A 17,178-nucleotide genomic window follows, 5' to 3' on the forward strand; every position below is an offset into this window, starting at 1 on the left:
AAGCTGTTTTTTAGAGTGTTATGTTTTTATCTTCACGAGAAATCTGAAAGATGCTGAAGGGGAAACTGAGTCCAAGCTAGCACAGGTAGTACAATAACTGAGGACTTCTGAAGCTCTTGAAGCCAAATATAGTGTTTGTGTGTGTGTATGTGTGTGTGTACAATTCTCTCTCTTTTTAAAAAGATTTTATTTATTTAGGAGAGTGAGAGAGTGTGCATGAGCAGAGGGGAGGCAGAGGGAGGAGAAGTAGACTCCACACTGAGCAGGGACCCCAAAGCAGGGCTCCATCCCAGGACTCTGAGATCACAACCTGAGACAAAAGCGGATACTTAACTGACTGAGCTACCCAGGTACCCCTCTCTACAACTCTCTTATCTTTGCTATTAAGAAGGTAGTTGGGAAAGACAAGGAATAGATGATGAGAGAATGGGGAGGGAGGTGGAGAAAATGAGGAGTTAGAATTGTGATTTATGCATTCACTCAGCAACTGTGAATCCCATGCTCTTCCTCTGCTCTCTCCTCTCCATACCGGCCCATGCCTCAGTCCTCAGGGATACTCCAGGCAGACAGCTGAAAAAACAGTGGCAGAAGGGCCTTGGGAGCACCGGATGGGGTACCTAGTCTAGCTTTGGAAAATCAGGAAGGCTTTTTAGAGAAAGCGACATCAAGATTGAGACTTAGGGAAAGCGACGGAGAAACCAGGTAAAATGAGATAGAGTATTGAGGGTGGGGAAAGAATTTCAAGCCAACTCATGAAATTGGGCAACTGATTTAGGGCAAAAAGCACATCCCAGTGTGGAAAGAATGCTCTTAGAGCCTCTCAGAATGCAGGCAAGAAGGGCAAAGCGAGCTTTACATCTCTTTCTCCTTCAGTTGTTGTTTCTTTTGCCTTTTTTCCCCAACGAGGAGGGGGGATAAGCACCACCTCTGTCCCCTTTGGCCCAAGGGCTATAGTGGTTTTAGATCGAAAAGTCCATGGGAGGATGGTTATTTGTGCACCTAACATTATTTCATCACTGAATTTTCTGTTCCGGCCCCAGTGATTACTATCACGACCTAACCCGAGCCTCTATGGCTCACACTGAATTCTCTGCCCAGCTTGGAAGAAAGCTCCATAGATACTTAATCAGGTTGAAGATGTAGTTTCTTCTGTTGGAAGAGATTGCTATCCATAACCCAGGGAACAGAGAAAATATGCACTGGGAGGAAAGGAGTAGATGTGATGTTGGGCTATAGATGGGAAAGGAAAAGGGTCAATAATTTTGAACATTTTGCATGAATATCTTTTCTTTAGTGATGGAAAGGGTACTTGGTTTTATGTTATTTACCATTATTGATGTATACAGAATCTATGTATATTCTCAGATTACTGTACTCTTTTGCTTCCTATTTAAAAATTAACTCTCTGCTTCAGTGAGGCTCTTCAACTGTATTTCTCATTAAAGCAATGTAGCCAAGAGCTAAAGTAGCATAGCTGAAATTACACGTGAACTGTACTTAAAAATTTTTCTTTTAGAATGCAAAACAAAAGTACCTTTTTTAAAATGAAAAAATCAGTGTATGTTCCACTGAGGCTCTGAAAATCAGAATCTCAGTGTATCAATTGAACATTGAGTTTTAAAATATGTATGAGTTGATTTAACCTATTTACAGACTGCCAGAAGGCAAGAAGAGAAGGTTTCTTCTTGAGTTGAGCTCAGAAAGCCTCCTTTGCCAGAAAAAAGAGGCGAACCTATTAATATTCAGTGACTCTTCAAAGTCCAGGCAGCCTGAAGAATGCATTCGAAGGAGAAGAATTCATTGGTTTAGTTAGTCTGGCAGGTAGGAACAAGAAAGTCAATGACCTCTTGACAAATCCTTTTCTACACACCCTAATAACCTATATCAGCAGGTTTTCAGGGCCTCTCTTGCCCCTTCATCTGGGGAGGTGGACAAATGGAAGTCAGTGGTGTAGCAAATACATAGACTTTTCTGCGAAGAAATGTAAATACCTTCCCTGTGTTTATGCATTGGAACTAAGGTACTCCAAACAAAATTATAAGGGCTGTGTTACAAGCACAAAAGTGAAAAACTCTGCTGAACCACTTACATCACATCTACGTGTAATAGAATGACTTAGTTATAAGATTCATTTTCTTCCCTGGTTTATGTAAATTGAGCTTATTACATTGTTATCACAACCCAGACATATGAAGATTTTGTTTAACTGAATTCCACTCTGTGAGTGTAATTTAAAGCTAGACTGTGTATGTGGACAAAAACACAAAAATGGCAGAATTTTGCCTGTTCAACTCCAGAGTATAATACCGCTAGTTTCTTACATTTTATATTGTTGAATCAGAGCAGCTAAAATCACCAATCTGGGCTGAGAGAATCATATTTCATATACACAGAGGGAAAAGTAGACTTGTAGACTCCCACAGCATATATTTTTTCCTTACAGAACAAAAGAGTTTCAAATTTTCTTCTCCAAAATGTGAAGATTCAGAAGCAACTGTTCTGCTGCTGGGAAATTTGTTCTGTAGACATTTCTCTTGAGCAGCCTGGGAAATCATGGGAAGTGGAAAGGAGGTTGCCTCATCACTTACTGAAAGACGAAACAAGTCAACTTCCTGACAGCTTAGACAATGATCTTCATCTTCCTCGCTCCTTCTCTCCGTCCCTCCTTCTCCCTTCCTCTCACACTTCCTTCTTTCCCTTCCTTCCTTTTCACTTTTCTTCTTTCTCTTCTCTCTCTCTCAATCTACTCCTTGCCTCTCTTCCTCCTTTTCTCCTTCCTTCTTTCCTCTCTTCCTTCCTTCTTCCTACCTCTAGGCACTTCTCCACATACTACTGGTAGAGGTCAGACAAATGTTCAGACAAAACAGGGTACCTATATTATAGTCATCTTCCAAGGTGTTTTCCTTTTGAGATTTGTAACTAAAATTCAAAGTAAATTCTTCAGGGTTAAATCTTGGTTCTTTCAAGGTATTGATTTCACAACTTGGTGATGATTTGTGTTAAAACCTTATATAATATTAAAACAGAACTGAAACTTTTTAGATTGAAGAAGAAAATGTATACGTGATTTGTAATCTTGTCACTTCAAAGGAGATTTGTGTTAGCAAATAGAAAATGTATGGGGCATTGACCATTTAGATGAATTGGGGCTTTGAGGTTTTGGAGAAAGAAAAGAAGTTTTTGTAAGAATTGAAAACAAGGATACTGGGTATTATCCAAGAAGCTTTCATAATGAAAGTATATTCCTCAAATGGTTATCTTGGTGTGCTTTAATTTATGGTCTCTAATGGGTAGGAAATCTCTAAGTAAGAACAAAGAGTTATGAACGCAGTAAGAAGGTTATAAATGGGTCTTGACAAGGTGGCTTAAAGGAGACATTATGGCATCCAGGGGACAAGAATTTACATCTCGTTCTTAGAATGTGTAATTTGCCTCAAAACCATCAAAGTTATCATCAGATAACATTTCTCAGGCTCTTTTAAGAACCTGGTATCTTAAGATCTATACAAAATCAAACATGTAATCACGTATAGTTAAAGTAAGTCACTTTACTTTTTTATGTTGTTAGCAATTTTCCCCCCAAATGTCTTAACTCTAAATATCAAGCTTACAAGAAAGAATTTTGCACATATCATTTCCACACTGTAGAAATGGACATTTTATATATCTATATATAGATATAAAGATATCTATAAAGATATATATACATATAAACATATATAAAGACATGGATAAATATGGATATATACATGGATATATATAAACATATATAAAGATATGGATAAATATGGATATATACATGGATATATATAAACATATATAAAGATATGGATAATATAGATAAAGATCTCTGTATATAAAGATATATGTTACTCTGAAGAGAAAGATATTTGCAAAGAACTTTGTAAAGGTAAACAACACTTGAGAGAGAATAATTATGATCACGAAGTGGTTATTCCAGTGATCCAAGGATAACTGAGTTGGTTAATTTGGGCTTAGAAAGAGTCCTTTTCAGGGTCGTCTCTGGAGGGAAGAGAATGGGGCTATGTTCCTAATCCCCCCTAACAGTTCTAGAACACCCCACAAAGCCTTGAAGTATGAGGGTTGATAGGTGAAACTGGAGTGCACAAGGCAGTGGAGAGCCTTGTCCGGAATGTGGCTATCCTCTGCGCGAAGACTTCATGGGGATGCCCCTTGGCTTCGGCAAAGCCTGTTTACAATCGTTCCAATACTGATGGTCCACCATGTGAATTTCTTGGTATTGCACTAGGCACCTCAGATGCAGTGGGCACAACAAACCAGCCAGGTTTGTTATTACGAACAAGGGGTGTATTATTTCCCTTGCCTTATAGTTGAAGGAACTGGGAGAAATAGATTTAGTCTTTGACTCCTTCTCCAGCTAAAAGTTGGTTAGAGGATGGAAGCTTTTAGGAAAATGACTACAGGGCCACACAAAGTGAGAGGCACCAGAGCACCGTGACCTTGAGCCCTGACTTCCAGAGCAGTGTGAGTTTTCACTTCTGCATTTTGGTGTCTTCTCTCGCAGTCTCTGTTGGGGGAGGCTAGGAAAGTACCACAGCTCTGTTTTTCAACAACGGATGTGCTCACCGGGAGGTTCTGGACTTATATATGGCTGATGGCTGACCTGTGGTTTGAATGGGATTGTGTTAACCCAGGTCCCACTCCCTTACCTCGAATAGATATCCTCCAAAGAATGCAAGTGGTAGGGTCCAGGACCTGGGGGTCAGGCTCAGGGAGGACTACTGACCAGGTGCCCAGACAACACTCAGAAGTCTTTAGATAAATATTTCTACTCATTTTGAGCCTTTACACACACACACACACACACACACACACACACACACACACACACACACATTCACACCCCACAACATACCACAGAGCCACAAGTTACAATATAGTAATATATTATTGTTGAAAGACTATAAGCAAAAACAAAACAAAACTGAGGACAAACATTGCCTCATGTTAATATAGTCAGGTGTGGAAAATTTAGAACTTTTGAAGAATATATCTCAAAGATTTTAGTCTTGTTCAAGTATGATTATACATACTAATGGAAACCATAGCTCTCCAGCTTCTTTCCAAGCTCTTTCTCTCAGAGGACATATTACTTGATCCTTTATTTGGATCTGTCCAACCTGCATCTTTCTGGCTCAGGGTCCCTTTGAAAGCTTTGGAAGTGCTAAGAAGGCAGAAGTGTTGAGATATCCACATGATGTCATTAATAAGTCAACACTGACCTCAGAACTGAATTCATCTTGGAGAGCATACATATCAAGCAGCTTCTGGCTGAGGAGAAAGAAAATGTCATTTTCTGCTGGTAAGGAGATAATTGAGTGGGGGCAGGGAGAGTGAGGAGGTCATTGTCTGGCATCCTGACAGCTGGATCATTGGGAGAAGTATCGGATGACTCTTGCCCCTGCCAAGTAGGCTTTCCCCAATTGTTTTAGAATCTTCAAAATGCTAATAAAAATACTTTTACATTTTAATTTGTATTGCCTGGGCTTGTATTAAAGTACTGCCAGCTGCTATCGTAGATAAAATTTAGAGTCTCCATGGCTTACCACCATAGTAGTTTCTCATAAAGTCTAAGAAATGGTGGAGATAAAGGTCACATGGAGGGGGGAGGAGGTGGTACTCTGGTCCACAGGAACCCAAGCTAATGGAGGATCTAGCATTTTCAGTGTGTGACATCCAAGATTTCCCTGGGTGTCAATATTTCATTTATCCACACAGGAAGAAGGAGAGGGTGCAGAAGGCACACCTACTTCTTAACCACTTGGGTATGGAGGTGACACACATCATTGCCATTCATATTCTGTAAATGAGAACTAGTCACATGAACAGACGGGGATAGCAGGGTCCTTAGAAATGGAGTCCTGGCAGTGTTTCCAGAAACAACTTTTGGAAAGGTAGCAAAGATACTTGGTGGAGAGTCGTTTTGTCTGCTACAACATTCTCTATAGAGCAAGCAATAGAAACCAAATCCTGCGAACTTTAGTGACAAAATGCCATGTGTACCCCTATGGTGGAAAAGTGGCAGTCATGTGATTGACAGTTCCCCCCACAGAGAAGTAGCACCATTCCCAAATTTAAAAAATACTAAGGTGTCCAAAAAATATCCGTTCCACATAATCTTAGTGAAACAAACAGACAAAAATACCTCTGAACTAAATGGCTTAAAACAACCAACTTTATTATTTCTCCTGATTTTTGTGCGTCATCTGGGAGGTTCTTTAGGTTTGGGTGGGCTCTGCTGATCTCTGTAGACCACTGGTAGCTCAGCCGGCCTGGATGGTGTGGGATGGTCTCGTTCACGTGGCTGGCGGTTGGGGAGAGTTTTCGGCTGAGCAGCACATCGCTGCTCTCCATGTCACTCACCCTGCCGTAGGCTAGCCTGGGCTTCCTTACATGGTGCTGTCAAGATTCCGAAGAACAGTAAAAGAGAGGGCAAAGTCCAGTGCAGAAGCACTTTTTAAAACTTCCGTTTGTGTCACACGGCCAAAGCAAGCCCCATGACCAAGTCTAGATTCAGAGTAAGGAGAAGTACATTTCACCTTGATGTGAGGGGCTACAAAGTCACATTGCAAAGGTGCCGGCCTATGGGGATAAGAATCTTGCTGTTTTTCCGACCTGTGACAATGCTCATTCTCTCTGTACCTCCTCCTCACGCTTGGCTTTTCCTTGTCTGTAAGTGACTTAAGTTCTTGACTGTAGTCTCTTTAGCTCTTATTTCAAAAATGAGTGAGAGAAAGAGAGCAAAAGAAAGCAAGACAGAGAGAGAGAATGTGCATAGATGGGACTGAATTGAGCATAGATAGGACTGAATCCCATTTTTCATAAACTCTAGTATTCTGCTGTGTACATACCGAATTAACAATTCTATATGTAATTGTTAATATAATGTGAACATGCCTTAGCATAGTACTTTGCACATATTAGGAACTAAATAAATCCCAACCGGACTATCCATCTGCCCATCTCCTGGTTAGGAATTAGATTTTACTTTTCCTTTACGTATTTGAGGTACAGAGTAGATGCTCAACAAATTCTTGCTGAATGCACTTGAATGGTGAAAGGAGTAAGGAGAAATCATAAAGCAAGTATAAATGAAGTTTAGTAAGTTCCAACTTACCAGTTGTGTTTCTTTGTTGGAGAAGGCCAAATTCAATATAATTAAAAAACAAAACAAAACAAATCCAACAAACATTTATTCAGGGACGCCTGGGTGGCTCAGTCGGTTAAGCATCTGCCTTTGGCCCAGGTCGTGATCCCAGGGTCCTGGGATGTAGCCCTGAATTGGGCTGCCTGCTCAGTCGAGAGCCTGTTTCTCCCTCTCCTGCCCTGCTCGTGCTCTCTCTCTCACTACCTCTCTCTCTCTTAAATAAATAAATAACATCTTAAAAAAAATAAAAATAAAAAACAAAAAACCCATTTATTCAGAGGATATCTTCTATTTAATTGCAATTCAAAATACTGCGTTCCTTAGATTATTAGGTAAATAAAAAGAGCAAGAAGAGATAAAGTAGGACAATCCAGGAAATAATGTAAGGACCATACAAGTCTTAGGAAGTAGAACAACGTACGAGAGTTAAAATTCAACTGGACTTCATCGTCAAATAGGAAATTTTCATTTGTTTTAGGTTGAAGTTCTGTTCTTTATTTGGCATCAGAAAAAGTTGCTTTTATGGTTAAAATTAGACATGAACTGGACTTTAAGTAAGTGTCCCTACATCCTTAAGTGGCACATGGTGTGATACGGAAGTCAGACACAAGGAAAACTGCCTTTCTTGACAGAGTTCCTGGATAAGAAATGATGATATTCTAGAATGAGCAAATAATGCCTTCCCTGCATTTCCCTCCTTGTCATAATAGAACTCCTTAGTGCAACACTTCTTTTCCAAATTCGACAACACTGAATTTGCATATTTCATTTCTCAATTGCCCATGGTAATGGGAGAAGAATGAGTGGGGAGGAGAGCATGTAAGAAGGTAGATAATTGGTAGTGAGAGATACTTTCCAAGCCTCATTACTTCATTTTATCCATTCATTTGAATCTTCGCCCACATCCCATCTGATCTTTTACCAGAATTGCAACAAACAGCTCATGAACAGTGTTTTGATTTTTAGTTCTTCCCCCCCACCAAAGTGATGTGGTTTTTAGAAGGTATAAAGAGACCCAAAAGCAGCTTGCCAGAAAGAGGGACAAATAAAACTTGAAAATTTTACATTATCTGAGAGTTGCCACTGTTAGGTGTGAACCAGCTTACTGGGCAAATGTCAGTCATGGTAATTGTGTCATCACTATCTTAGTCTTGGACAACAGACAGGGTTGATGCCACATCACATGGACAGGGATTTATAGGGCGTGGGGAATGGCAAGGACAAGAAAAGTTCCTGACTAAAAAATGATGAGAACCAACAGAACAAATTGGATTTCAAAGGCATCCCACTGACGTTGGACAGGGACAACTAAAACAAGAATTGAACACCAGCAGCAGTGCGCTCACCATTTATTGAGTGCCTACCTGAGGTATGAGGAGTCCAACGAGGGACCCGTCCCTGCCCATGAGCATGGGTAAGGAGCCCTATGGGATGAACATTATTACCCACATTGTCCATGAAATCCCCGTCCTGAGGAGGACTTGCCTCCTCCTTGTTGAAGAGATAAACCTTAGCCCTAATATCTGGATTTTCCGTGAGCCCTAAAGCGAGTCTTGTTTACATCCATCAATAACAGCAGGGGACAGTCAGCCTTTCACAAGGGAAGTGATCAGCAGGCCATGGGTCTCAGTGATACCAGAGGTAGTTGGAGAAAAATGAAGAGCTTTTGATGTCATTTGGAAAGTGAGGGCCTAGGTTAAAAGTGAGATTACGTTACTTTATCATTACTTTGCCAAATCAACCCCTTAGAGAAGAAAAGCCACGTTTTTCTTTTTGTTGCTCCTCATCTATAGGTTGTTCTATGAATGACCATATGAAGACAAACCATCTTGATAATTCTGAGAGCAGCTTGCAACAGCTTGGCATTCACGACCTTTCTTTTAATACAAGATCAAGCATTTACAAAGCACATATTGTGTGACTAACGGGGTATCAGACCCTGTGATGTATAATGAAAGAAATACAAGCCCTTGTAGTTTTAGTGAAGTTAGGCTTTTGCTAGAAAACATTACAGTACATAATAAAATGCCAACTTATGTCCCATATACTGTATATGTTCTCTGAGGAGAGAATAATGTGTGGGGACTGGAATTGTGAGGGGGGCACTTTAGAGGAAGTTGGGGTTTGGCCTGGGTCTTAAAAGATAAACAGGGAATATATAGGCATAAAGTAGAGAAGGAAAGGATAAGAAGTGAGACTATGGGGACTAGAAGTTTCCTTCTACCCAGTGGGGCCAAGGTGCCACCTTGAATTCTGGATTCAAAGATGGTGTGGGTTGAGGAGAGCCCCTCCACCTGTTTTAATCATTTTGCAGTGGCAAAAAATGGCACATGTGTTTCTCAGCACATTGTTTCAACTAGCCACTGCTAATGTCTTTGCATCAGGTTGATTTCTTTAGACCTATTTGATATTCTAATTGCTGACTTTCTAGGACACATCCCCCAAGATCAAGGCTGTGATATGTATATGTGGACAACAGAAAAGTAAAAGAAGAAAACTCTTCTCTCCTTGAAAAAGATCCGTCCCCCCTTAGTTATCTCTCCCCTCCCAATAAGGAAAATTAATGAGAAATATATCTAAGCTTTAAGTCAACACCTATGTTGTGCTAAGTAACACACACCCCTCCACCTCAATTCTTTAAGGCATCCTAGAATTAAAATCTGCATTGTTGGTGGGTCAGGGGGTCCCACTATTCTCCCTACTTTCCATAAGCAGAACTATGTGTCCAACACAGACTGGCTGGCCAAATCCATGGACCAAAAACCCAGTTGATGTGTAGGATAAATCATTCCTGACACAACTAAGCTTATAAAGGATATCCCACCATAAAGTCAAAGTAATGGAGTCTTCCTTGTTGTGGGTTCCTTGACCTAACTCTAAAAACATTCTCTCCTTACACAGTATGCCCAGACAAATTTAACAAAACTTAAAAGATAGTTTACAAGTGCTTTTCCCTACTAATAGTTGCTAAGCTGTAAGAGGAATTTGATATGACACAAACTTGTCAACTATGGTCTATTGGTAACTGGTTTCCAGAGCTAACTTGAATTATTGGACTTGTCAAACTAAGATTTGGGCCAAATCTTATTGAATAAATTGATTTTACTTGGTTATATTTATATTATCATCTCTGTTGGAGAATACAGGGCAGAAAAATAACATTAGAACCATTTATAAACACTGCAGGACAATTTTTGGAGTCAGCCAGGGTTCACACCCACGTCAAATATTATTCCTCTGAAGTTCTTTAAAAGAAAATATAAAAAGACAAGATAATTTCAGTTGGTAAATTATGGGTGTCAAGCTACACTTAACCTTGGGCGGTTATAAGTTTCTGTCATCAGATACATAGCTTTTAAATCAAATTGTTGGTGTTTTTAGTCAATCGGATAACCTTAATGAAACACTTTGTTCAATGATGTCCCTTATCTCTCAAACCAGTGTTTCTGAGAGCTGTGTGTTGAGAGATACTTTATACTTTACTTTACTCTCCCTTGAATCCCCTGCAGCATCTGGCACAGTGCCTGGCACCATGAAATAGTCATGGAATTAAATGACTTTTAAATACTGTTTCCTGCCACAAAGCCTTCCTTACATCTAATCACATGTCACAAATTTTGGTGGAACATAATAGAATATAGCGGAATGGTTGATTCAGTTTAACCAGTTCATAGCAATATAGGGAATCTAGGCAGGTGAAAAAATTGGTTCTGAGTAACATTTGAGACCAAAATGTTAAAGGACACTAATATATATGTTAGAAAAATTTAATTACTTCCTCTTATTGAAAATATGCCAATCACCATTAAGCCAAATCAGTATAATGTACATGATTGAGGGTATAGGACATGCATGGATTTATTGATATTGATTAAGGCCTAGATTCAAATTCTTTTTTTTAAAAAAAAAGGTTTATTTATTTATTTATTTGACAGAGAGAGACAGCCAGCGAGAGAGGGAACACAAGCAGGGGGAGTGGGAGAGGAAGAAGCAGGCTCCTAGCAGAGGAGCCTGATGTGGGGCTCGATCCCATAACGCCGGGATCACGCCCTGAGCCGAAGGCAGACGCTTAACGACTGCGCCACCCAGGCGCCCCTAGATTCAAATTCTTGATTAGATTTTTGCCATAAAATACTTATATATTATGTATAATATTAGCATATAATAATAATATATAGTACATATTATAATATATTAGATATTATTACAATTATATAATATTATACAATATATTATTATATTTTATATTTACTTATATTATTTATTTATTTTATATTGTTTCAAATTTATATTATTAAATTTTCCAGAGCTAATATATATATTAGCTAGCTCTGGAAAAATCTGTGACTGTTAAGGAAACATAAATGATTGGAGGTTCAGACTGATAGTTTGCTTAAATCAAGATCTATTAGCTTGCAAATGATTTAAAATTATAAGAGAAAGTCCATTTAAAAATTGGAAAGCTGGGGGCGCCTGGGTGGCACAGTGGTTAAGCGTCTGCCTTCGGCTCAGGGCATGATCTCGGCGTTCTGGGATCGAGCCCCATGTCAGGCTCCTCCTCTAGGAGCCTGCTTCTTCCTCTCCCACTCCCCCTGCTTGTGTTCCCTCCCTCGCTGGCTATCTCTGTCAAATAAATAAATAAAATTAAATTAAAAAAAGTTGGAAAGCTGGTATTGCCATCATGTGTTGTAAAATACTTAGTATTCCTACTGTCTCTCTCTTTATGTGAAAATTAATTCCTAGTCATTAACTCAACAAATATTTATTGAGCACCTACTATGCACCTGGAATTTTTCTGACTCTTAGGATGAAATGGTGGGAAATGTCTGATTCTTAAGCATCTTTATTTTGGAGGGAAAGGAATAGACTATAAAAAAAGTAAATAGATAATTTCAGTTAGTGCATTGAAAACAATAAAACAGGATGATGTGGTAGAGAGAACTGGTACATAGGGGACTCCTGTAGCTGGTATGGTTAGGGTAGGTCTTTTCTCAGAGGAGATAACATTTGAGATGGATTATTATTGCCAGTAGTCATGTAAATATTTTGGGGAGGGTATTCTGGGTAGACAACAGCAAGTAGAAAGACACTGGGATGAACCACTTTCCATGAGTTCAAGGAATGAAAAGGAGGTTAGTATGGCTGGAGTGTAGTTAGTTGGGCAAATGGGGTAGGGAGGCTGGGGATTATAGGATTAAGTATGAAATAACAACTTCAGAGAGTGGGGAATTACTAAGTGGATACAAAAGGATTGCAGGTGGTGTTAAGTACTCATTTAAAATGTGTGGTCATAACTTTCCTCACTAAAGACTTCTCTTTGTAGATGTGGAACAGATAAATTGAGTTTAACTAACTGTGCTTTCTACAAAGGTATGAGGATGAAAATGAGGGGCGAGGTAGATAAAAGTGTTTATTATGTGATGATTGTATCGATGAATGATGGAATCTAAGATGGGTTATGAGGACTGGTGTTCTAACCGTCTCCTCTTTACCCCATTGGTGAGGGAGAGATTCCTGCCCTAGGGTTATGAGGGTGGCTGCACACATGAGCCTTAGCACTGGACAGATGAGATTTACAGCAGTTTACTAGTCACATATATTTATGGCCAAGAGAGGGAGGAGGACACTGGATGCTACGCAGGGCCCCACAGGGGTTGCACTTGGAAGCAGAGTGAACAACCAGTGGTTGTTGGAAGCAGGTTTTGTAGTAGTAACACGAGGATAAGTTGCCCCCTGCTTCTTGCGGGAAGATGAGATTAGCCTGTTTTAATCATTTTGCAGGCTTGCAGGGAACTGAAAGGTTCTACCCAGGATTAAGCAGGAACTATACCTGGTTCCCATGATCAGGAGTGTTGCTTGGCAAAGGGACCTTTTCTGTGGCAGTAGAGTGGAGAGAGGAACTTGTGGTTAGGCCATTTGAGGCCCTTCCTATTGTCCCCAGATGTCAAAGGCACAAATATAATGAACCTCAATTGTAGGGCTTATATCACAGCTGGGAAGATAGGAGAGGTGCTACACAGTAACAAAGTAATAGTAATGGATTGGAGATTTCCCTGTGTTTAAAAATTCCTGGAGCAAGAATAATAGCACAAGTGAGGTGGGAGGTTAGGAGATGGTTATTGGAGTGCAATGATTGAAATTGTGTTCTCAGAGGGGTTTCAATTGTTTGAGATAAAATGGAGGGCATGACCTTGGATATGGGTGGCTGAAGTGGAATTGGGTGGAGATGTGGAATTTTGGTGGTGACAGAGTTGTAAGGTATGATGGTGTTAGTTTAGATGTAGGTAACCAATCAGGTTACTGTCCTAGGTATTCACTGAGAAGATGTGAAGCTACTGGGTGGTTCTTCTGGAGGAGAAATGATCTTAAGGGAGCACAAGGCACTGTGATGCCTTCTATGGAGGCCAGGTAGAGGCATGGTCTCACTAGCAAATTCAGACCACTTCTGCTGAGCTCCATGCTTGGCACAGCTCCTGCCATTAGGAGGGTGCTCAATGAATGGAAGTTACTCAAGGACTTGAATTGAATGTGTTAATTAAATAGGAAACTTCAAATGGTGATTTCTGGAACCTCATCTTTACCCTTAGGGGTTTCTGGATTGATCAAATAACAGATTATTTCCTTTCAGCTCTATCGCATTATGGGATTCTCTTGGAGATCAGGCTCAAGTTAATTCAAGTACTTAACATACATTTGTGTCCACTAGACGCCAGACACCGTACTAGGTGCTGAGGATGTAATGGAGAATAAGATAGCGATTCTCCCACCCCATCCCCCACTCTTGGGGCCCTTTTTGTGTCCTATATTTTGGAATATTTGGAAAAGTATATTTGAAATGGGTAATTATGATGCAGTATGATAAATGCTATGATAGGACAAGTAAGGATCTCAGGAGGGACATTTCACCAGAATTAGGGTAAGGGAAGTCTCTGTGGAAGGGATAGTACTTAAGCTGGGGTCTGAAAGCTGCATAGAGTTTGACCGCAGGGGTTAGGATCAGGGAGTAAGGAGCAGGCAAGTATGATCCACAGTAAGGAAACAATATATCTCTATCCTCTCATGTGCTTTCTTTACCTCTCATCCTTAAAATGTTTTAATCCTTGACCGTACCTAATTAAACGTATGCATTATATTCATTCACATCATGATTTTACAATTTTATTCTGCTGTTTATTTCATGTAGGCCCTGTGCATCCATAAACGCTTGGGGGTCCGGCTCATCTAGTTCTTCAGAGAAATGTGGAATTGGGTGCTTACTAAACCAGAAGGCAAATAACATCCTGTTCCCTTTGCGACTAGAATATGCACCTAACCAGTAGCCTCACTGATAGGAAGTAGGAATGCCTTTCCCACAAAACATGGGTGTTTAAGAAAGGGAACCGACGCACGTGCACCAATTCACAAGTAAACGCTCTTAGAGTTCGTGTGAACTACAATTCCTTGCATTTCTAAAAAATGAAAACAAAATTCAGACTCTAAAAAATTCCTAGTTTCTACACAATGTGAAAACAGCTAGCAAGAACACAGGACTTAATCACACAAGCTTGGAAACAGATCTTTTCCCAGTTTTCCTAGTCCAGCGTCTGGATGTGGATACAGCCGGCTGACACTTTGATTTCAACCTCGTGGAATCTTGAGCAGAGAATCCAGCCAAAATGCGCCGGATCCCTGACCCACGGAAACAGCGAGATGATAAATTTGTGTTGTGTTAAGTGGCTCAATTTGTGGTCATTTGTTATGCAGCAAATAGAAAATGAATACCAAATGCTGATTACACTTTTCCCTAGGGCTGTTTTGAGGTACACATGAGATAATCCCTGTGAGATATTTAGGATAGCATCTGGCGAATGCTAAAGTTAAGTATTAGTTCTTTAACGGTATTAGTTTGATTTTAGGCAAGTGATTGAATCTAGCTAGACCTTGGTCTCTCTCATTCCTGAGAACATTAAACTAGAGCTAAATTTTTATAGTCTCTGAAATTTGATTAAAGGGTCTAGAGATTTCTAAAAAGCGAAACCACTGTTAGGATCTAGTGTGAAGGAATTGTGTGATGCTTCAGAAACAGGCACTGCTAATATCAGCCTTGCTGCTTTCATGGCCCCTGTGATATGACTTTTACCTTCCAGCATTTGGGATTTGGATCATTACGATGTACTTTGCAGGCAATTTTATTTTATTTATTTGTTTTTGTGGTTGTTTATGGAGAGAACAGAAGTCGGAATACCTCATGTCCCTGGGACACTGTGCTGTAAGCATTTAATAGTGGCACATCATTTTTTTGCCCCCCAGAAAATAGGGCCAGTTTTAAAAGATGAATTCAAAAGATTGAGTTTTATTAGCCAACTCGTGCTGAACAAAGAACATCCCAACCAAAACAAAAAAGGTTATGGGATGTTTTAAAACTCCTTGAAAACACCAATTTGCCAAAATAAGCCACCTGGTCTGGTGCTGAAAGTAGGATGCACAATTTCAACTGTGAAAGTACAATTCAGACAGTCTATCAATTAGCTGGTAATCTAACTCTATTAGGGCCCATACCTTCAAAATCAAGTTTTCAGAAAGTGCTCAGATTGGATCTCATTAACCATTCCCCTGTTTCAAGACGAGACATTAGAAGTCAGTGAATTCTCATAACTGTTTAAAAGGAGGGCTCCTGGATTTCACAGGATTTGTTAACAATGTGCAAAGATCAGCTATAAAGCCTAATAAAGCCTAATGTGTTTGGCCAAGTTAGTAGGACATCCCGCCACAATGAAACATTTTTTGCCATATGCTCCTTTCGGAGCCCACATGCAGCATGCATAAAGAAGCAGTGATAAATATACCTTCCAGCAACCTGTAGTGGAAAATTCTGCTCCTTTTATGCTGGCGGCCTGGCAGAAATGGCTTCCTTAATTCCTTTGGTGGAGACTTTATGTAAGCTTTGATAACTGGAGAAAGAAACTAGAAAAAGAAGGCTTATTAAGGACATAGTGAGATGCTTTATTTTATTTTCTTTATGGGCACGCACATTCCAAATTCGAGAGGACCACCAGCAGTCACCCCCTCCCTGTTTTCCTGTTGTAAATTGAACTTTACTTATAAAGGCTTATGGTTGTGTCCATGTATCTGTAGTCATATTTATCTCTGTCTGTAAAGGTTACAGCCTGATAAGTACTTATCTGTGCCTTTCTGTGGCGTTCCATTGGCTGCTAAAGCCCAAGAGAGAACTGGCAGGAGTGTTACAGGACAGAGATCCTTCACATGTGGAGTTGGGCCCTGGAGTACGGCCTGCCATATTTATTGGTCTAGCACTTGCACATTCCACCCCCCCCCCCCAGCTTCTCTACAGCAGCTCTGATTTCTTCTTTTTCTCCCCGCTGAGGGTAGAGAGGGGATGTAGGGTAGGCAACAGCAACATTAGAGGGGCCATCTGGTAGCATTGTCCCAGGGCTGCCCATGCCAGCTTAAGAAAAACCTCAGGTCAGAAGCATTTGAGACTACAGCAGCTCTGATTTCTGATGCTAGACAGGCTTATTTACTGCCTCCTTTGCCTGCTGTACGCTGCTTGAAGTCTCTTTCTTATGTAATTAGGTGAAAGGTGGTAATTTTCTTCCAACTCTACTTGTACTCAACAGGCTCACTCTTCACTTAGCACCTGGCACCATGTCTTTAACCTTTTGTTGCTCATAATATAAAACTATGAAATCTGCATATGGAGACCACCCTGCTTTCTAAAATTAAGTGGTCTTTCTGGTTGGTGGTCTTCAGTTTAACAATGCTTCATAGAGTTTATGCTTCTAACACATGTAGAATGATTCTTCAGGGCTTCATAACTTATAATTATGCTAACATCAATGTAGATGGCCCTGAACATCCTCCAAAGTATCCCCAGAACTTTCTGGGTGATCCTGTATGGAGTGGGGTCCTCTTAACTGACCCCAGGAAACCTGCAGCAAGATTGGCCATAGCCTCTCCACCAACAATACACCATTAAGTAGGGTCATTGC

This window comes from Ursus arctos, unplaced genomic scaffold, assembly GCF_023065955.2.
Source record: "Ursus arctos isolate Adak ecotype North America unplaced genomic scaffold, UrsArc2.0 scaffold_26, whole genome shotgun sequence".
In the NCBI taxonomy this organism is placed as follows: Eukaryota; Metazoa; Chordata; class Mammalia; order Carnivora; family Ursidae; genus Ursus; species Ursus arctos.